Source organism: Bos grunniens, chromosome 8 (assembly GCF_055505025.1).
Source record: "Bos grunniens cultivar Pamir isolate PY7600 chromosome 8, Bosgru_T2T1.0, whole genome shotgun sequence".
NCBI lineage: Eukaryota > Metazoa > Chordata > Mammalia > Artiodactyla > Bovidae > Bos > Bos grunniens.
In genome coordinates, this window is record NC_141172.1 from 89227239 (window position 1) to 89249641 (window position 22403).

The window sequence follows — 22403 nt, forward strand, 5'->3', positions numbered from 1 at the left end:
GCCACACACCTGAAGCGCTGTGCCAGGCTGTCCTGGGCCACCTGGATCCAGGAGCCCCTCCCTTGGCCAAGGTTGCTCTGTCCCCACATGCCCAGTTACCTTGTTGTAGATGAATCCCATTTCTTCTTATAAGTTAAAACACCTGCCTTTTGCATTCTTGAGGATTTTTCTGGGGACTATTCTACCCAACTTTCCTTCAGAGCAATCAGTGCCCAAATTCTCAGTTACTGAGTCTTCCCGATTTCCCACCTTCCACCTCAGCTGTGGCAAGGCTGAAGGCTGAGCCTCATGGGGACTGGTGACCATGCTGGGATGGCCTGAGGCTCTCAGCGGCCTCCTGTGCGGCAGCCAGCCCTGTACTCAGGGTCACCGGGCCCCTCAGGCCCTGTGTTCTCCTCAGAGGCCTCACACCCAGAGGCTTCCCCAACGTCCTTGTGGGGCATCTGTGCCTCTGTCCAGGAAGGCACCAAAAACACCCCCACACCAGCTGCCCTCGTGGGCTCTCAGGGCTGGGAAGGAGCAGGAGGTTGGTCCACCCCTTCTGGCCTGGAGCCCCTGTACCCCATAGTGCCCCCCAAGATCACCTGCATACCCCATCCTCACGCAGGAGATGACAGCTTCACCCCGGACACCAGGTGTGACCTCAGACCCACGTCACTGAGTGTACAACCAGCCCTCTCCTCACACACAGGCAGCAGCTGGGTCCCCTGCACTTTCAAAGGCAAAACCGTCTCATTTCTCCTCCGAAATAACACAGTACTGATACAGAGACGGTGTTCAGGCTGACTCTTAAACTCTAACTTAGACCTTGAAGCTGCAGTAAGCCATGAAGTGTGAGGAAAAGCCATTAACAGGGGGAAATAAGCACAAAGGAAAAGAACCTTAGAGTCAGTTCTTCATCCTAATGCCAAGAATTGCTCAGAAATCCATGCAGTGTCTCACTTCTAGAGAGGGGATCCCGGTGACCCTGAGTACTGGGCTGACCGCTGCACAGGAGGCCGCTGTCTAGGACCCCGACAGGCACTCCCCGTTACCGGCGCAGCTGTCTACGTATTTCAACATGTTTCCGCACAACTGTCTCCTCCTCTCCTCCCCTCCCCACTTCCCCATCCTTCCCTCTTTCTGTCCCCCATTTGCCCTCCTTCACACCCGCCTCTGTGACCATCCTTCTCTCATACCTCCCTCTGTCTCTCCTGCCCCAGGCTCCTGGTCCCCAGGCTCCAGCCCGCCTTCCCGCCCTCCTGCCCACCACCCCCCACCCAGTAGCATCTCAGCTGCCTCTGGACGATACAATGTGGGTCACACAGGCCCTACCTCAGCATCTGCCCATGAGGTCTTGGCCACAAGCCTAAATGCAGACTCATTTCAGGTGGGAACCTGGAACCCTGCCCACCGCCGTGTGAGGGGACGGTTGACCCTTCTTTGCTGAAACTCTTTCCATGTGCCCAGGTCAAGAGGAAGCATTTCATGGAGACACTCTGGCAGGGTCATGACAGGATGGAGTTCTGAGGAGGCCCGCAACCCCAGACGCCTGCACCTAGGCAGCCTCAGAAATAGAGCAGAGGCCACCTTGCCTCCCATGGCCCAGGCTCTCCAAGTCGCCTACGGTCCCACAAAGAACAGAACTCTGCTTGTTTCTAATTTCTGGGGGATGCCCTCGCACCACGTAAGGAGCCATGAGTTGAACAGAATCCTCCTAGGGCACCTGGGCGGAGAAGGCAATGGCACCCCACTCCAGTACTCTTGCCTGGAAAATCCCATGGATGGAGGAGCCTGGAAGGCTGCAGTCCATGGAGTCGCTGAGGGTCAGACACGACTGAGCGACTTCACTTTCACTTTTCACTTTCATGCATTGGAGAAGGAAATGGCAACCCACTCCAGTGTTCTTGCCTGGAGAATCCCAGGGACGGGGGAGCCTGGTGGGCTGCCATCTATGGGGTCGCACAGAGTCAGACACAACTGAAGCGACTTAGCAACAGAAGCAGCAGCAGAGCACCTGGGACTTCTCCACACACTCCAGCCCGCAGCCTCCAAAATGAGAAAGGAGGAGCCAGCGGCCGAAGCAGGTATGAAAGCTGAGACACCAGGTGCACCCCAGCCCACCCCTGGGACCCTCTCAGGAGGGCCCAGCAGGCCTGGATAAATCCCTGGCCGGGGGGATCGGGTGCTGCCTAGTCCAGGAGTGGGAGGGCTCGAGCTTCCCCTCTGCTTCCTTCCTCACTCCCTCACCTGAATCACGAGAATGAAAGGGGAACTTAACAGCAAATCTTTCGGTAATCTTTTTTAAGCTTCAAAATGTGGTTTAAAAATTCAGTTAAGGAATTCTACAAGGAAAAAAATGGTTTCAAGTAAGTCATCTGACATGAGCCAGGTGTGACCCAGAACACCAATAAAATCTCTGTCCTTGGGGTCTGTGCTCAAACTACTCAGCCCCTGTCAGGACCTCCACTCCAGTTTGCAGAACACCTGGGGCGTCTCACTCAACCTTTGCAGGAACTCTTTCAAGTCCAGCAAACACTGCCACCAGGCTGGCAATTTCCCTCCATTCAGATTAGCCAAAAAACTCTTCTTCTCAGGGACTCCACCTTGAATAACCAGTGGTATGGAGCAGCTGCTATGCTGATGTCAGTTCCTGGAGGTAGAAGTTCCCAGTGGAATTTAGAGGTGATGAATCCAAATTCTGGGGAGTTGGCTCAGTGGATGTGTAAGGAAATGCAAAATAATATGAAAAGACCAAAAGATACAATCCCTTGGTTATTGTTCTATGTGAGAGCTAAAAATGAAAAGGCTAAGCTTAGCTTATGGCTGGGGAACCACAGCCTCTTGTCTCCGGGCCCTCAGTGGAGGATATGCTGGGGATTCAGACGCAGACCCAACTCAAATTACTGCATCTAGTCTCAGAGCAATATCCAAGGGAAAAAGGTGTGCCGAAATAGCACATGACAAGGAAGGCTGATGGCCAAAGGAAGGGGCAAAGATGAGGGGAGAGCCACAGGACTCGTGCCATGGAATGGAAATCCTGAAACAGTTACGAAGAAATGGGGTGAATAAAACAGTTATTGATGGTCTAAATGAAGGTCTTCTGCAGCCCTCTTGGAGGGTGACTGGACCAATGAGAGCCCCTGCTGATTCCCTAAACAAAGCTGCTTTATATACTCCAGTTTGGAGGAATTTGGAAAGATCCAAGCCAAAAATGGCAACAGGAAAAAATCATATCAGCTGTCATCTGTGGTGAACGTAAAGTTGCTCAGTTGTGTTTGACTCTTTGCGACCCCAAGGACTGTAGCCTGCCAGGTGCCTCTGTCCATGGGATTCTCCAAGCAAGAATACTGGAGTAGGTTGCCATGCCCTTCTCCAGAGAATCTTCCCAACCCAGGGATCAAACTCAGGTCTCCTGCATTGCAGGTGGGTTCTTACTGTTGGAACCACCAGGTTAACCTGTGGTGATGCTCCTGCAATTGAATTAAGAGAAAGAGTGACAAAAAGGCCAGACTCCCTTGCTTCAGTCTCCTACTGAGTACTTTTTCCAGTCCAGCGTTTCTCATGATGTTCTCTGCATATAAGTTAAATAAGCAGGGTGACAATATACAGCCTTGATGTACTCCTTTTCCTGTTTGGAACCAGTCTATTGTTCCATGTCCAGTTCTAACTGTTGCTTCCTGACCTGCATACAGGTTTCTCAAGAGGCAGGTCAGGTGGTCTGGTATTCCCATCTCTTTCAGAATTTTCCACAGTTTATTGTGATCCACACAGTCAAAGGCTTTGGCATAGTCAATAAAGCAGAAATAGATGCTTTTCTGGAACTCACTTGCTTTTTCCATGATCCAGTGGATGTTGGCAATTTGATCTCTGGTTCCTCTGCCTTTTCTAAAACCAGCTTGAACATCAGGAAGTTCACAGTTCACATATTGCCGAAGCCTGGCTTGGAGAATTTTGAGCATTACTTTACTAGCATGTGAGATGAGTGCAATTGTGTGGTAGTTTGAGCATTCTTTGGCATTGCCTTTCTTTGGGATTGGAATGAAAACTGACCTTTTCCAGTCCTGTGGCCACTGCTGAGTTTTCCAAATTTGCTGGCATATTGAGTATAGCACTTTCACAGCATCATCTTTCAGGATTTGAAATAGCTCAACTGGAATTCTATCACCTCCACTAGCTTTGTTCATAGTGATGCTTCCTAAGGCCCACTTGACTTCACATTCCAGGATGTCTGGCTCTAGATCAGCGATCACACCATCGTGATTATCTGGGTCGTGAAGATCTTTTTTGTACAGTTTTTCTGTGTATTCTTGCCATCTCTTCTTAATATCTTGTGCTTCTGTTAGGTCCATACCATTTCTGTCCTTTATCGAGCTCATCTTTGCATGAAATGTTCCTTTGGTATCTCTGATTTTCTTGAAGAGATCCCTAGTCTTTTCCATTCTGTTGTTTTCCTCTATTTCTTTGCATTGATCGCTGAAGAAGGCTTTCTTATCTCTTCTTGCTATTCTTTGGAACTCTGCATTCAGATGTTTATATCTTTCCTTTTCTCCTTTGCTTTTCACTTCTCTTCTTTTCACAGCTATTTGTAAGGCCTCCCCAGACAGCCATTTTGCTTTTCTGCATTTTTTTTCCATGGGAATGGTCTGGATCCCTGTCTCCTGTACAATGTCATGAACCTCATTCCATAAGTTCAAATACAAATCTGCTGCTGCTGCTGCTGCTAAGTCGCTTCAGTCATGTTCGACTCTGTGTGACCCCACAGACGGCAGCCCACCAGGCTCCCCTGTCCCTGGGATTCTCCAGGCAAGAACACTGGAGTGGGTTGCCATTTCCTCCTCCAGTGCATGAAAGTGAAAAGTGAAAGTGAAGTCGCTCAGTCATGTCCGACTCTAGCGACCCCATGGACTGCAGCCTACCAGGCTCCTCCGTCCATGGGATTTTCCAGGCAAGAGTACTGGAGTGGGGTGCCATTGCCTTCTCCTCAAATACAATCAGGACAAGCCAAATGAAGAGATGCATAGCATGAAATCTGGGGGGGGTCCCCAACACAGAGCTTCTGTGTAACACTCTTCCTACATGTCAGGCTACACCACGTCCTAGCACATCGCATGTTCACCAACCAGGGGGCAGCAGGAAGCTTTGGTGTCCAGAGTTTTCATTGGAGTTTAATGACATCATCATTGAATGATGAATCGTTGGTCAGCCAGGTGGTTGAAACCAATCTCCAGCCACTCCCCTCCCCCTGCCCTGGAGGGTGGGAAGTCTGGCTGATGGGGGCTCTAAGCCCCAACCCTCTAATCATGTGGTTGGTGCTTCTGGATTGACCACCCCATTCTGATGGATTCTATGCATCCATCATGAGTCTCCTCAGTACATAAACTTATATGTGGTCCAAGGGCTCATTACCAATAAGACACTCCTATCATTCAGGAATTCCTAAGGGTTTAAAAGCTCCATGCCAGGATCCCAGGACAAAGACTAGATGTATCCTTTATTATACAACAGGTACTTACCCCTAAGGGCTTCCTTGGTGGCTCAGTGGTAAAGAACCCGCCGGCCAATGCAGGTTCGATCCGTGGGTTGGGAAGATCCCCTGGAGAAGGAAATGGCAACCTCTCCAGTATTCTTGCCTGGAAAATCCCGTGGACAGAAGAGACTGGGGTCACAAAAGAGTCAAACACGATTTAGTGACTAAACAACAATTTACCCCTAAACCCAATCAGAGGGTCTGCAGCCACAGAGGCTATCCAAGAAGGCTGCTGCCTCATGCTCAAAACCATTTCTCTGTGACTAGACAATCTGACTGAAGTCTGCAAGAAGATGTGTGTGGGTGGGGTGCGATCCTGAGGGAATCTGGCCTGCAGCTCCAGGCAGCAGTTTATCTGGTGTGATGTCCCCCACTTTCTCAGGGCTTCCCAGGTGGCACTAGTGGTAAAGAATCCACCTGACAATGCAGGAGATATGAGACCTGGGTTGATCCCTGGGTCGGGAAGATGCCCTGGAGAAGGGCACGGCAACCCACTCCAGTTTTCTTACCTGGAGAATCCCCATGGACAGAGGAGCCTGGTGGGCTACAGTCCATAGGGTCGCAAAGAGTCAGACAGAACTGAAGTAACCTAACACGCACATATGCCCTGCGTGCTCAAGGCTAGACTCCAAGGTGCCACCAGATGGTTCAAAGCCCTTGATGAATTTTCCAGGACAGGACTAAATGCACTGACCTGGGAGTTAGCCGCTGAGTTAACTTGACCCTTGCCTGGAAACAGCAACTCTGCCATGGCAACCACCACAACAGGTCCCACTCACCGCACTCACATCCAGGTTACCCAGGCAGCCAACAGCCTCAAATGGTGTGAGGACAGAAGAGGGTTTCAACCAGCAAGGAAACGCTAGTTCCAAGTTCTGCCGGCTAGCTCAGCAGCTTCTACGATTTTCCCACCCACAGGCCTCAGTGCTAGACTATACAAGAGGCCCTTTCCCACACACATCCAACTCTGAGCATTTAAAGGCATCAAGCCAGCACGGGGTTCCTCCAGTTAAACTTGACATTCTTTGAAGAATGAGAGAATCATAATGAATGAGTATTATTCATTTATTAACAAGTGAATAATAGCATTGGTCAAAATAATAGCAAACACTTACATAGTATTTATTCTTTACTGGATGCTGTTCTTCCAAGTCTGTGTGTGTTGTTCATCCATTTAATCCCCAATAGCCTGGAGAATCCCAGGGACGGGGGAGCCTGGTGGGCTGCCATCTATGGGGTCGCACAGAGTTGGACACAACTGAAGCAACTTAAAAGCAGCAGCAGCCTTATAAAAGAGGTGTGATAATACTGCAATTTTACAAGTGAGGAAGGTGAGGCCTGACAAAGTGAACAAAGACACCTAAGAGGTTCTGTCTCAATACAGATTTTAACCCTAGGCATCATACTCCCTGGGGCTTCCCAGATGGCGCTAGTGGTAAAGAACCCTCCTGCCAAGGCAGGAGACAAAAGATACTGGATTTGATCCCTGAGTAGGGAAGATCCCCAGGAGGAGGTCATGTCAACCCATTCCAGTATTCTTGCCTGGAGAATCCCATAGTCAGAGGAGCCTCTTGGGCTACAGTCTATAGGGTGGCAAAGAGTCTGACATGGCTGAAGTGACTTAGCATGCACACGACACTCTCTACTTGCCAAAAGAAAAGCACACTTTGAAAAGTATAAAAGGAGCGCAACTGAGTCACCGGTATGAAAAGCTGGCCCATGTACACTGTCTTGGAGAGTGGCACATTCACAGGCAGCATGCTGCTGGGCAGGGCAAGACGCAGGAGCACAAAATGAGCAGATTTATATGTGAATATCTCTGCAAATAGCCTCAATAAAATATTAACAAATTTAATTCAAAATGCTCATTAAAATAATAATGAACCACAGCCAAGTAGGATTTACCCCTCAGGAATGCAAGGATAATTCAAATTAGGACATCAATTCACACAACTGACAACATTAGTAAGTCAAAGAAGAAAAACCACATAATTATCTGCAGAGAAGCTAAAATGATATTTTAGAAAACTCAGCATCCATTCCTGATTAAATTTTAAAAACACTTAACAATAAGTGAGTATTTTCTTATTATGATTTAAAAGCATATTTTAAACCAAAAATAAGTACCAATCTTTATAATGAAATACCGGAAACATTCTCATTATGTAAATATTGGTTTAAGGTGAGAGAGGAACACAAGAGCTGAAAACAGTGAAGAAGGAAAAGCTGAAACCACCACCATGAAAACTGACACCACCACGTGTTGGGGAAATCCAGACACAACCTCAGTTCAGTTCAGTTCAGTCGCTCAGTCATGTCCGACTCTTTGAGATCCCATGGACTGCAGCACACCAGGCCTCCCTGTCCATCACCAACTCCCGGAATCCACCCAAACCCATGTCCTTCGAGTCGGTGATGCCATCCAATCATCTCATCCTCTGTTGTCCCCTTCTCCTCCCGCCTTCAATCTTTCCCAGCATCAGGGTCTTTTCCAATGAGTCAACTCTTTGCGTCAGATGGCCAAAGTATTGGAGTTTCAGCTTCAGCATCAACCCTTCCAATGAACACCCAGGAATGATCTCCTTTAGGATGGACTGGTTGGATCTCCTTGCAGTCCAAGGGACTCTCAAGAGTCTTCTCCAACACTACAGTTCAAAAGCATCAATTCTTCGGCACTCAGCTTTCTTCACAGTCCAACTCTCACATCCGTACATGACCACTGGAAAAACCATAGCCTTGACTAGGTGAACCTTTGTTGGCAAAGTAATATCTCTGCTTTTGAATATGCTATCTAGGTTGGTTATAACTTTCCTTCCAAGGAGTAAGCGTCTTTTAATTTCATGGCTGCAGTCACCATCTGCAGTGATTTTGGAGCCCCAAAAAATAAAGTCTCACACTGTTTCCACTGTTTCCCCATCTATTTCCCATGAAGTGATGGGACCAGATGCCATGATCTTTGTTTCCTGAATGTTGAGCTTTAAGCCAACTTTTTCACTCTCCTCTTTCACTTTCATCAAGAGGCTTTTTAGTTCCTCTTCACTTTCTGCCATAAAGGTGGTGTCATCTGCATATCTGAAATTATTGATATTTCTCCTGGCAATCTTGATTCCAGCTTGTGTTTCTTCCAGTCCAGCGTTTCTCATGATGTACTCTGCATATAAGTTAAATAAGCAGGGTGACAATATACAGCCTTGAAGAATTCCTTCTCTTATTTGGAACCAGTCTGTTGTTCCATGTCCAGTTCTAACTGTTGCTTCCTGACCTACATATAGGTTTCTCAAGAGGCAAGTCAGGTGGTCTGGTATTCCCATCTCTTTCAGAATTTTCCACAGTTTATTGTGGCCCATACATTCAAAGGCTTTGGCATAGTCAATAAAGCAGAAATAGATGTTTTTCTGGAACTCTCTTGCTTTTTCCATGATCCAGTGGATGTTGGCAATTTGATCTCTGGTTCCTCTGCCTTTTCTAAAACCAGCTTGAACACCTGGAAGTTCACAGTTCACATATTGTTGAAGCCTGGCTTGGAGAATTTTGAGCGTTACTTTACTAGCATGTGAGATGGGTGCAATTGTGTGGTAGTTTGAGCATTCTTTGGCATTGCCTTTCTTTGGGATTGGAATGAAAACTGATTTTTTCCAGTCCTGTGACCACTGCTGAGTTTTCCAAATTTGCTGGCATATTGAGTGCAGCACTTTCACAGCATCATCTTTCAGGATTTGAAATAGCTCAACTGGAATTCCATCACCTTCACTAGCTTTGTTCGTAGTGATGCTTCCTAAGGCCCACTTGACTTCACATTCCAGGACGTCTGGCTCTATGAGAGTGATCACACCATCATGATCATCTGGGTCGTGAGGATCTTTTTTGTACAGTTCTTCCATGTATTCTTGCCACCTCTTCTTAATATCTTCTGCTTCTGTTAGGTCCATACCATTTCTGTCCTTTATCAAGCCCATCTTTGCATGAAATGTTCCCTTGGTATCTCAACTTAGCAACCGTCATAAAAGCCATAAGTCAGCTGGTGACAATTTCACATGCTATGGGGGCTTCTTTTCTATGTATAGATAAAAACCAAGTTGAGGGAGGAAAAAAAGGAAGAAAGAATTCTCTTTACAAAGGCAACAGCAACAAATATGTGTGAAAAGAAGCAAAACAGAGGCAGGGCTATGCAGGAAGAACTAAGACACCAGCAAGAGACAGAAAACAAACAAATAAAAGGCCAAGCAGATGTCATCACTGGATTGAAGCTCAATAGTGGAGCGGTGTCAGTTCTCATCAAACATATGAATTAAATGTGGATGTGCTGGTATCCCAGAAAGGGAGGCATTTAATCTTTATTTTTAACATGGACATTTGTTACTTCTGGTCAAGAGTCAGAGACACTCTTTCCTTTAATAATTAAAGCAGACGTACAATGCTTGTTTGATAGGCCACAAACAGGGTGTTTTAGTTAGAATAATGTTCAAATTAACTCATGTACAAGCCAGAATGACTTCACCATACCTCAGTATGTGACCGTTTCTTTTATCAGGGTGCATCAGGGTTCAGCGCCACTAACAGGCAGTAGACCACCCACCCTGTATTCTGACCCCAGTCCCCCATGCGGCGAGCCCTCAGTCTGTATTTTAATGTTTGGTCAATAAGCAAAATTTCCTATGTGATCTCTTATTATCTGCCCTCTTATGATTTCTTTGTCTTACTCTTTTTCTTCCTTTTTACTGAAAGCTAACAGAGATGCATGGCTGGATGGAGTCTCACAAAGTGCACACACTGTCACCAGCACCCCAGGGGCACCCTTGAGGCCCGTTTCATTTCCAGCCCCTCTGCCTGGGCAATGGCCGTCCTAATTTCTAACCACTCAGATCCACTTCACCTGTTCATAGCACTGTGTCAAAGAAAACATACGTTTTAGTCTCTCTGTCTGATTCTTTTCACCTCTTACTGACTGTTGAAACGCATCACTATTTTATGGGTGATTGCACATCCTTGCTTTGTAACTATACCTCAAAGGATTATCCATTCTGCTACTGATGGGCCATGAGCCTCTCCCAGCTTGGGACTGTTAACAACAGCGTTGCTATGTACATCCTAGTTTGTGTTTTCTGGTGATGTATGATCTCTTGGGATAGACCTTGGCATCCCTAAGTCACAGGCTGTGCAAAGTTTCAGCTTTAGCAGAATCAGTCAAACCAGAGCAGTGAAACGACTGCATCAGTCCACACTCCCCGAGCAGTGCGCCCTGCTCTTGATGTTTTCCGTCTTAGTAACTTAGTCATCCTGATGGGAATGGCAGGTGTCGAACCTTGAACTTGTGCATTTCATTTTCTATCCTTTGGGCAGAGGTCCATGTGCAGTGTCATTACTGGCCAACATGCGACTCACCTCTTATTTTTTATTTCTCCCGTGTTTACGCCCCCTTTTAACTCCACAACCCTCCTCGATCACGAGGAGTTCACTCTGTGGGTCTTATTGGGCATATATTTGTTTGCATGTGTTTTGGGACATGTGTGGGGTTTTCTCATGTGTGTATGTTCAATGATATAAATGATAATACTGCTTACCCATTTCATAATTCACTCTGTATTTTATTGTCTTCACTCAATGTGATGTTTTTAATAGCCATCCATGCTGCTTGTACTCAGGTCACTGCTAAAAACGTGTTGGAAACTGACCACCTGGTTCTCAGGTCAAGGCCGGAGTCCTGTATGTGATGCTGATTCCAAAGCAAGGTGACCTGCAGCAACATCCCCAGGCACCGCTACTACATCCTCTTTCTGCTCTTCAGTCTTCCAAGATCTTCAGAATCAAGGTATCCTGCCATGTGGAGTGTTATTTACCTATTTGAACCTCTAATCTGAGGCCTCTAGTTGCTGTTGTCCCACCTGGTGCCATCCACCATGTTGCCCCTCCACACCGTCCAGGCAGTCTTCCAAGCCCAGCTGGGCTCTTGTAGTTTGTATCCAATGACTGTGGGGGTTAATGTCTCCAGAGGGGCCTGTGAGCCTCTTGGTCTCCTCTTCTGTAAGACACGCGTTCATGCTTTTATCACGTTCCCCATGTCCTTTCTTGTCACTTGCAGGAGCTTCACAGACAACGTGGGGAGGAATCTCGTGTTGGATTCAACCACTGCAAATGCCTTCTCTAGTAATCACTTGCTCACTAGTTCTGTCACAGAAATACTCACTTTTTATGTAAACCAGTCATATGTGTGTATGCCCAGACATGCCTGACTCTGCGACCCCATGGACAGTAGCCCGTCAGGCTCCTCTGTCCATGGCATTTTCCAGGCAGTAATACTGGAGTGGGTTACCATTTCCTTCTCCAGGGGATCTTCCCATACCAGTTACTGAACCTGTGCCTCTTGTGTCTCCTTCAATTGGCAGATGGATTCTTTACCACTACACCATCAGGGAAGTCCAAACTCGTCGTATGAACTCTATTTATCATCTGTGTTTTGGGGGTTTGGGGCTTCCCTGGTAGCTCAGACAGGAAAGAATCTGCCTGCAATGCAGGAAACCCAAGGGCTCTGCAGTAATCAAGGTTGTCACACCTGAGAACCTTTGCAGTCAACACCCTGATCAACAGCCCCTGGTGAAGGAAGGAGCCTGTGGCAAGTGGAAGATGGATGAGAGTGGGAAGTTCATCTCCACAAGGATGATGGGGCCAGAGGGACAGCGAGGCCAGAGCTGGCAAAGAGAGGCATCAAGCTGGTCCAGGAGAGGCCATTATGCAGAAGGCGACAGGTTTTTTTGTAACATCAGCAGAATTCACACCACTGAGTGAAGATCTATGTTCAGATTTCCAGATGCTGAAAGAAAGGCAGAGCGTGCAATGATTCCTGAGAAGGCCACAGTCCCCTTTCTGCTCATGTTTTCTGTCAGCTCTTTCCTCTTTAAGATCAATGGTCCATATACAGGTGCCCCTACATCTTTTTAAGGGCCTGCAGAAAGGAGAAGGGAATGCGCCATTCTGGGAGGTCTCACTGGCTTTCCTAGGTCACCCCCAAGGTCTCAGACTCCCTAGTCTCTCCCACCTGCAGTATCAGGACGTGGCTTTGCTGGACGTGGGGAGTGGACCTAGCCAGGAGAGCAGCCCAGTGAGGGAGCGAGCCCCGTTCCCTCAGAGGAGGATAAACAATCTTTCCACTTACTCCATTTATTTTGCCATTTCAGGTGGAAGGACTCACACCATCACTGCTGCTCTGAAGCTCGAGTTTAAATGGACTGAGCAAGTTGCATGAGGTTACACCTGGCGGGAAGTGCAGGGTGTGGAGTGTGGATTCTATCATAAAGTTGGGGCCGGGAGCTCCTGCGGGCACTGAGTGGGAGGAGAGCACATGAGTGGACGCTCATGGGAAAGAGCAAGCCCTTTGCAGTTACAGCAACTGCTGTCACTGTTGCTGGGTGAGGGAGCAAGCAGTGGAGGGCGGCCAGTCATGGAGCACCAGCCTGGTAGGTGGTGAGTCACTAAGTCTCTGGAGGCTCCCCCATGGCAGCCATCTCTCTGGGGTCTCAGTAGAGCGTGGTGTCTTGGATTAGCCACAGTTAGCTTCCAGTCTCCAGAGAGCCACTATTGCTCCCGGTGGTATCCACGCATTTGCCACATTACCTGCCAGCCACAACATCCACCTGCCTGGCCCCAGGAAGAGGCCCTCCAGTTCCGTGTCCTACACCCAAGAGCCCACCTAAGGTGGGCAGTACAGGAGAGCTGATGGTTCTGAAAGGAAAGAGGTCGCTGTGAGGCTCACTGGACCTTCTCCTCTCCTCCCCCACTGTTTCTGGGTCGTCTGTGCTTGTTGGTAAACTCAGAGCATAGTAGCTGAAGCAGATGTCTCTGCTCAGTGCAGAGTGCTTTCAGGAGGTTGAGTGCTGTTATGAGCTGACTTGCATCTCCCCAAAATCTATATATTGAATTACCCTCAGTACTGCAGAACATGACTGTATTTGGAGATAGCATCTTCACAGAGGTGATTACATTAAAATGATGAAGTTAGAGTGGTCCTAATCCAAAATGACTGGTGCCGGGGTCCAGCCCCAGCAAGATCCAGGGGTACCCTCAGGATGACAGCTTAGGCAATTAGGGATAGATAAAAGAGAAGAGAAAGAGGCTTGATCTTCCTTGGTTTACACAGAAAGCCAATAAACCTCCTGTGTTCCAAGGAGTCATCCTGAAAGAAGAACAGAGAGAGAAAAGGAGAGAAAAGGAAAAAAAGAACGACATGGGGACACCAAGCTTCGGTGAGCGAGGCCCATAACTTTATTTTCAAAAGGAACTTTTATACCTTGACTTGTTCATAGAGGGAAATGAAAGATGCAAAGTCATACAGAATCAGCCCAAACATTACATCTGTTTTGTCTTTATCGAAACCAGGATTTTTTCTGCATACCTTTCCCATAAACATTGTTGTGTACATTATCTTCTGGCCTTGGAGGCCTGTGGACATTTTATGACCCTTTTTTGATAAAGGCTGCTCAACCAGAAAACTTATTTTCTCTTAAAGTGTTTTTTCTCTATTTTTCCCAGCCTCAGAAAATACTAAATAAAGTTACATTCTCACAGAGCAAAGGTGCAGTGGGTCACAACAAAGAAAGAACCAATTAGCTCAAAGGTCTGATGTGGTTAATTCCAAGGCTGCTGCTTGTTTTTCTTACATTCCAACTGTGTTAACCAATGCACTCCCAGGTGCGCAATGGATAAGGCATATGGGAACTCAGCAGCAAGCATTGGCCCAATAATGAAGCCCTTTACCAGTACTATCTATTCCAATAATTTTTCATCCCTTAAAGGACTCTATGCTCATTAGGACTTTTAGAATGTTTTGGCTTCCCATGCCTTTCAAAGTTGGGGAGTTGTGAACAATCATGTGTGTTAATTGCAAGAGTATGGATAAACCTGTCAGGCAAGCTAGAATGCCAACAGAGGGGTTAAAATAGAAATATTCCTTTCATGCCCAGGAGACTTATTAACTAAAGCCCTAAGTTGATTTTTTCCAGAAAAAGGTGGTCGGGGATAGCCCCCTGTTAATATCAGAAGAGTTGGTGAAAGGCACAAAATAGTAAGACAGACAGATTCTGGTTTTGGGGTAGATGCTCAAGCAGATCCAGGGGGTCCCTTGAGCCATGATCCACCTTGCTCGTCATGGCTCTTCCACATGACCTTGTCATGGGTGGGATCTCCTGTGGTGGCTCCCGGCAGACTGGTATCCCTATAAGAAGAGATTGAGACACACACGCCCAGAGGGAAGACCACAGAGGACACAGGGAGAAGGCGGCCGTCTACAAACCAAGGAGAGAGGCCTCGGGAGAAACAGCCCTGCCCACACCTTGATCTTGGACTTCCAGCCTCCAAAACTGTGAGGGATAAATGTCCGTTGTTTAAGCCACTCGGTGTGTGCCGCTTTGTTACTCAGCCCGAGCTGACTGGTACAGGTACCAAGAGGTTGAATGTGGAGACAGGAAGCCCTGTGAGTATGGAGTGACCTACCCCCTGGGAATAGAAGGCCTGTCTCCTCCCCTTCTAACCTAGGTCCTGGGAAGCCCTGGCAGGGACAAAGAGGCACTATCATTTTTCCATTGAACAAGTCCTCAAATGACCTTTGCTCTCACGGAAGCAAGGAGGGGGCAAATAACCGAAGGGCAGTTCCTGAAATTCGGAAGAGAGAACTTTGCCACCGGAGTTTATTATAAAACGAGAGGGTGAACTGACCTCTCCTATAAATTTTCTTCCCCTGGCTCAAAGGTTCTTGAGTGGAGGGGGACACGGTTCAGTTCCTTGTTCACTGGTTTCCGCCTTACTTGCTTTGGGTGGGTGAGGCTTCAAAATGCATCTATATCCACACAACAAATTGGGGGCTGTTTTGGAATAAGGTGGACACTCTAGCGGAGAAGGCAATGGCACCCCACTCCAGTACTTTTGCCTAGAAAATCCCATGGACAGAGGAGCCTGGTGGGCTGCAGTCCATGGGGTCGATAGAGTCGGACATGACTGAGCGACTTCCCTTTCACTTTTCACTTTCATGCATTGGAGAAGGAAATGGCAACCCACTCCAGTGTTCTTGCCTGGAGAATCCCAGGGATGGGGGAGCCTGGTGGGCTGCCGTCTATGGGGTTGCACAGAGTCGGACATGACTAAAACGACTTAGCAGTAGCAGCAGCAGCACCAGGACACTCTGGGGCTGGGTTTCACCCCTCATCTCAGGTTATTGGTCAGAGAGTCTCCCTGCCTGCACACAGGGAAGGAGGAAAAGCATTTCTAACCCACCAATTCTACAAATTGGGATGAACTATGACAGCAAACATGGTTTGTTTATGTATATATTTGTCTGTATGATCAGGTTTAAGAACATTCTCACAGTGTAAGTGCTCCAGAAATCTTGATGCAAGTGGCTGCAGAGCCAGGAACCTCACCACAGAGGCTCTTGAAGGGAGCTCTGTCTGACACCCACCCGGAAGGGGAGCCACCTAAGCCTGTGGTTTCTTGGGTCTCTTTTGAAGCTGGGAGAGGGAGGAGGAAAGAGGAGCCTTGTCAGCTGAGATGTACAAAAACGCAGCCTGTAAAGATATTCGCTGCAATTAAAATTGTTGCCTCTCGGAAGTTCCCTGGTGGTCCAGTGGCTAAGGATTCACACTCCCAATCCAGGGGGTCCAGGTTCTATCCCTCTCCAGGGAACTAGATCCCACATGCCGCAACTAAGAATTCACAAAAGATCCTGCCTGCTGCAACTAAGACCCGGCACGGTCAAATAAATACATAATTTTCACGGTCAAATAAATAAATAATTTTTTTTTTTAACGTGGCCTCCCTTCTCCTGCAATCTCAAAGCCTCACACACTTTTTGCCACAAAATCTGTTTCATGAACCCAGAAAATCCCCAGCATGTCCCCCTTGTCCTGTCAACCTGGGACTTTATTTCAAGCAATTGGTTATGTTAATTCTTCCAGGAAAACCCACTCAATGAGCACCAGCATGATGCTGGCCTGACGAAGGATGCCTGGTGAATCTGTCTTGGAGAAAATGTCACGGAGCAAAGTCTGCCCACAGAGGGAAAGAGAAACACGCAGGGCACCGTCCCGGCTGCATCAGCTGTCCTTCCGTGGATTCTGTGGTATGTCATCACCTCCAGGGCCCTCCAGTACAGAAATGCTCCTGGATGACTTCCTTCACTGCAGAGAGAGTCTCCTGTCCAACTCGCAGCAGATGGCTGTCATTCACGCTGAGAAGTAATCACACCCCGGGAATGGCCTCAGACCCACTCTCTGAGGTCCTGATTGAAGGGCTATCATGTCAGGTGAGCAGCTGTTCTTGCCAGTTTCACTAACTCCACCCGCCTCTCTCACCTCTGAGCCTAAACCCTGCCTGAGATCCCCACGCTCTGTCACAGACCATTTAATGATACAATTAATGTCTGCCAGCCTAGATGCCTGGCGAGCTCCAGATGCTTGTTGAATGAATGGATGAATGAATGTATTGGTTAATATCCAAAGCCTTGTATCAGTATATGCATCTTACCCCCAAACCGAAGCTGCTTATATGTAACAAATAAAATTATCATGATACCTATGTAAGGGAAAGAGACTAAAGATAATGATTCTTCATCATTAAGAGGAAAGCAAGAAAGTAAAAGAACATAAGAAATAAAAATGATTTATCTTCTGACCAATCACTGAGAATGCTAACCCTCAAATCTTAAGACTTTAACCCAGGGATTTGCATTTACCTGGAATAACAAGAGATGTATTATATACAATGTATGAGGCGTGTTTTGCCACGTCCCTAGCAGCCTTCTCTCTGTTATTCCACAGCCAAAGTTCTCTGTACCCTGTAAACTCACCACTTCCTACAGCCACCAGGAGTCCTCCAGGTCAGCAGAGATTCCAAGTGAGGAAAGGCAGAATCTGGAGAACAAGGAAAGCGATGCAAATGGAACCAGAGATGCCAAGACAGACCGTGCGAAACTGAGAGGGAGAGAGCAGAGCTATGGGGAACCAGAGGTGTGGGAGTGGACAGGAGATTTTGGAGGGAGCTTTGGGGAGCAGAGGCAAGGTGAGTTTTCCATGTGTAGTTTGGGACTTTGGAAAGGATCTCCTTAGTTACTTTTCAATGATGTCAGAAAGAAATGGAATTCCTTTTCTTTTCTTTTTTTTTAATATTTATTTATTTGCCTGCGCCAGGTCAGGTTTCCCTGATAGCTCAGTCAGTAAAGAATCCTCTTGTGATGCAGAAGACCTGGGTTTGATCCCTGGGTTTGGAGAATCCCCAGGAGAAGGGAATGGCAACCCACTCCAGTATTTTTGCCTGGGAAATCCCCATGGACAGAGGAACCTGGCAGGCTACAGTCCGTGGGGTCCCAAACACGACTAAAACCACCACCACACGTGCAGGGTCTTCTTGGCAGCATGCTAGACCTTCGATCTTCATCGCAGCATGTGGGCTCTTTTTAGTTGAGGCGAACTCTTAGTTGCAGCATGTGGAATCTAGTTCCCTGACCAATGATTGACCCCTGGTCCCCTGCATTGGGAGCATAGAACCTTAGCCACTGGGCCACCAGTGAAGTCCCCTCCTTTTCAATTACTATTGCCTACAAGCAGTTGTTCTTTGAAGGAGAGTCTGTGCTCACAGAATACTGGATTACAGACGGCTTTCATATGAAGTAGAGAGCTTTCATCCAGGATTTTTAGACCTAAAATTCACATCTAGCTGCACCTGGATTAAAATCATCCTTTTAGATCCTAATCCAGGCCACATCATCACTGCTCCCCATCCATGATGTGAAGCGTCTGGGTCCAACCAGGCACAAGCATTTTCATTCTTGTGCTTCAGTGGCAAAGGCAGAGAGGTGTTGTAGAAGTAATACCGGACATGCAATTACAACTGTGGAGACATTGTCAAAGTTAGAAATTATGTTGAAAGCAGAAAGCTAGATTTACACAGCATTTTGTCAGTTCACTAAATCCAATAAAAATTTCAAAGAGATCGTCCTGGTGGCATTACAAACTTAAAATGGACACTTCTCAACTCTCAGGCAAACAAGCAGTTTGAACACCTGCATATAATTTAACTCCTTGACAGAGTCATTAAAATGACAATGAAGGGATTTTTTAAATGATGGGAAAACAAAGAGGGAAGAAGAAATGTTTGGAAGCTCTGAAAGTGACAGGGGTGGTGGCTGCCTCTACAGGCACACGCACACATAACACACGCACACTTAACACATGCACACATAACACACACATAGCACACGCACACATAACACATGCGCACATACACACGCATACTTAACACACACACATAGCACACACACATAACACGCGCGCACATAACACACACATAGCACATGCACACATAACACACACATAGCACACGCACACATAACACATGTGCACATAACACACGCACACATAACACACGCACACTTAACACATGCACACATAACACACACATAGCACACGCACACATAACACATGCGCACATAACACACGCACACATAACACACACACATAGCACACACACATAACACGCGCGCACATAACACACACATAGCACATGCACACATAACACACGCACACATACACACGCATACTTAACACACGCACACTTAACACACGCACACATACACACGCACACTTAACACACGCACACTTAACACACGCACATTTAACACACACATAACACACGCACACATAACACACGCACACATACACACGCACACTTAACACGCACACATACACACGCACACATACACACGCACACATAACACACACACACTTAACACACACATAACACGCACACATAACACACGCACACATACACACGCACACCGAGGATCCTGGCCAGCACTAGGGAAGCAGAAACTTACTGGTTTTAGCCGGGAATCCTGAAGACCTGAGACCTGGCAGCTCCAGAAACCCCTTGAGGGGGACACACAGCACCCATGAGGATTGGGGTCTGTACATGAAATCAGACCTAGATTCCCTTCCCCGGTGGCTCATATGGTAAAGAATCTGCCTGCACTCTGCCTGCAGGAGACACTGGCTTGATCCCTGGGTTGTGAAGATCCTATGGAGAAGGGAATAGCCACCCACTCCGGTATTTTTGCCTGGAGAATTCCATGGACAGAGGAGCCTGGCAGGCTACAGTTCATGGGGTCACAGAGTCAGACATGACTGAGGGACTAACACAACAACAGATTACCTCTGCACCCTGTTACCCTGGGTGTCCCACCTCACCCAGAGGTGGCTGGTGGTCTTTCACGGTGGGAGAGACACAGTTGAAGGCGGGGTGCTGAAATTTGCTGAACTTCAGGAAATCAGGGGAAAATGTGTTCTCTCTGCCAGCCCCCAGTCCTCTCCTGCCAGTGGGGATGGGAGGGTGTTACCTGGTGAATGTGACCAGCCCAGGAAGAAAGTCTCACTGGCAAAATGGCCCAGGAAGATCACTCTAAAGGGAACTCAAAGTTAGCAAGCCCACTGGGGTTCCATCTGGTCCCCACAAACCCCATCAGTGTCCTGTGAAGAGATAGGAAGATCCTGCTTTCATGGAATTAGAACAAAACACTATGAGAGAAGAAAAGAAAGGAAGGGAGGACAGAAAGACTCAGAAGACAAATGTGATGTGAGTATGGTATGTGTGTTTGTGGTATGTGTGGTGTGAATGTGGTGTGAATGTAGTGTGTGTGGTGTTGTCTGTGTGTGGCATGTGTCTGTGTGTAGTATGTGGTGTTTGCATGTGATTTGTTTGTGTGTGGTGTGTAGTGTGTGTGTCTGTGGTGTATATGTGGTATGCTTTTTGTGTGTGTGGTGTTTGTGTGCTGTTTATGGTGAGTGTGTGGTGTGTCTGTGTGATGTGTAGTATGTGCATGTGGTGTGGTATAGTATGTGTGATATTGTGCATAACTGGTGTGCATGTGATGTGTGGTGTGTATCTGTGTGTGCAGTGTGTGATGTTTGTGTGTGGTATGTATCCATGTATGTGTATGCATACATGTATACACATACATGTGTATGGTATGTGTCCGTGTGTGATGTGTGGTATGTATCCATGTATGGTATATAGTGTGTGATGTATATGTGGTATATATGTGGTGTGGTGTTTGTGTGTTGTGTGTGTGTCCACATGTTCTCCCAGTGGCTGCCCCACACAAGCACACAATAAGCAACATCTTTCTCAAGTGAAATTGCTGCGGAGACCTCCTGGGATTTGCACATGATTCTGTACAAAACTGAGTGGCTGGACCTCCCTAGCCTGCAGCTAATACTTCCTGCTTATTGGGCAGCCCAGGTGTGAGAAAAGATGCTACAATTATAGGCTCAGTGTAAATGATTTCACAAAATTTAGTAGACAGACACCTTGTAGAGCAGTACTTCTGTAAAATCAGCACACACAGAGAGACCCAGGAATTTTGATGGAATGCAGGGCTAGGGTGGGGCCACTACTGTGGTCTGAATATTCGTGTGCCCCTAAAATTCACATGTGGAAACCCTAACCTCCAATGTGCTACTTCGGTGCAGATGTGGGGTGGCCTCTGCCGGGACCTCTCCCTCCCTCCAGGTGCTGAATGCTTTCCACACACACAACCCCATGCAGCTCCCAAGCTGAAAGCAGTGTGATGCTCCAGCCTCAGGGGTAACCACGGTGCTTGGGCTCCATCATGGCAACTAATGAGCATGTTTACCAGGAGGAACTTACCTACACTTTTTAAGAAGTCTGGTTGTGGTTCACACACACACACACAAAACATGCATGCATATGTGTGCATCCACCCACCAGGATGTTACACCTACAAGAAATGCCCACACCCCCTCCCAAAATGTGTGATTTGAATTACTGTAATCCGATCTTACATTATTTCATCACAAAAAAGCAGTGGTAACCACTGTTGTTGCTGTTCAGTCACTCAGTCATGTCCGAATCTTTGCGACCAGACGGACTACAGCATGCCAGGTTTCCCTGTCCTTCACCATCTCCCAGAGTTTGCTCAAACTCATGTTCACTGAGTAAGTGATGCCATCCAACCATCTCATCCTCTGTTGCCCCCATTTCCTCTTGCCTTCAATCTTTTCCAGCATCACAGTCTTTTCCAATGAGTCTTCTCTTCACATCAGATGACCAAAGTATTGGAGCTTCAGCTTCAGCATCAGTCCTTCCAATGAATATTCAGAGATGACTTCCTTTAAGATTGACTGGTTTGATCTCTTTGCTGTCCAAGGGATTCGCAAGAGTCTTCTCCAGCATCACAGTTCAAAAGCATTAATTCTTCAGTGCTCAGCCTTCTTTATGGTCCAACTCTCACATTCATACATGACTACTGGAAAAATCATAGCTTTGACTAGACGGACCTTTGTCAGCAAAGTGATGTCTCTGCTTCTCAGCCTTTTGGATAAGATCAAGTGATAACCATGTGATATGATAAAGAGAGTAGCTAACACCATGGTACTGGGGAAAATACCAAAATTAAGTGAAATATGCCATCTTTTGTTTTGAGAGGAAAACTGTACTTTTAAGCTTTATTTCTGGGGCAAATAATGACCAGGTTAGCTTCATCAAATATATCTTTAGTCAATCCATGGGGAACCTGACTGACGGTGGGGAGAGCACATCAAGGTGACTGTGCTGTGGAGTTCCCTGGCCCTGATATAATTAACCAATGACACGGCCTCACCCTCTTGGATTCAACTCTCACATTCTGGGTTACCTGAGCAGCCCAGCAGCCTTCTTCACTTCACCCAGCATTGCTCTACAGAGGGCCTCCTTAGGGAATGTGGGGGTTCCTGGGTCCTACAAGGGACAGCTTTGCTCCAGATCCCTGGCGAGGGACCCAGTGAGCCAAGTGGGTTGGCAGATGGGAACTGGGCTAGAGGTGGGTGCCTGGTATTTCACGACTCCAATCACGTGGATC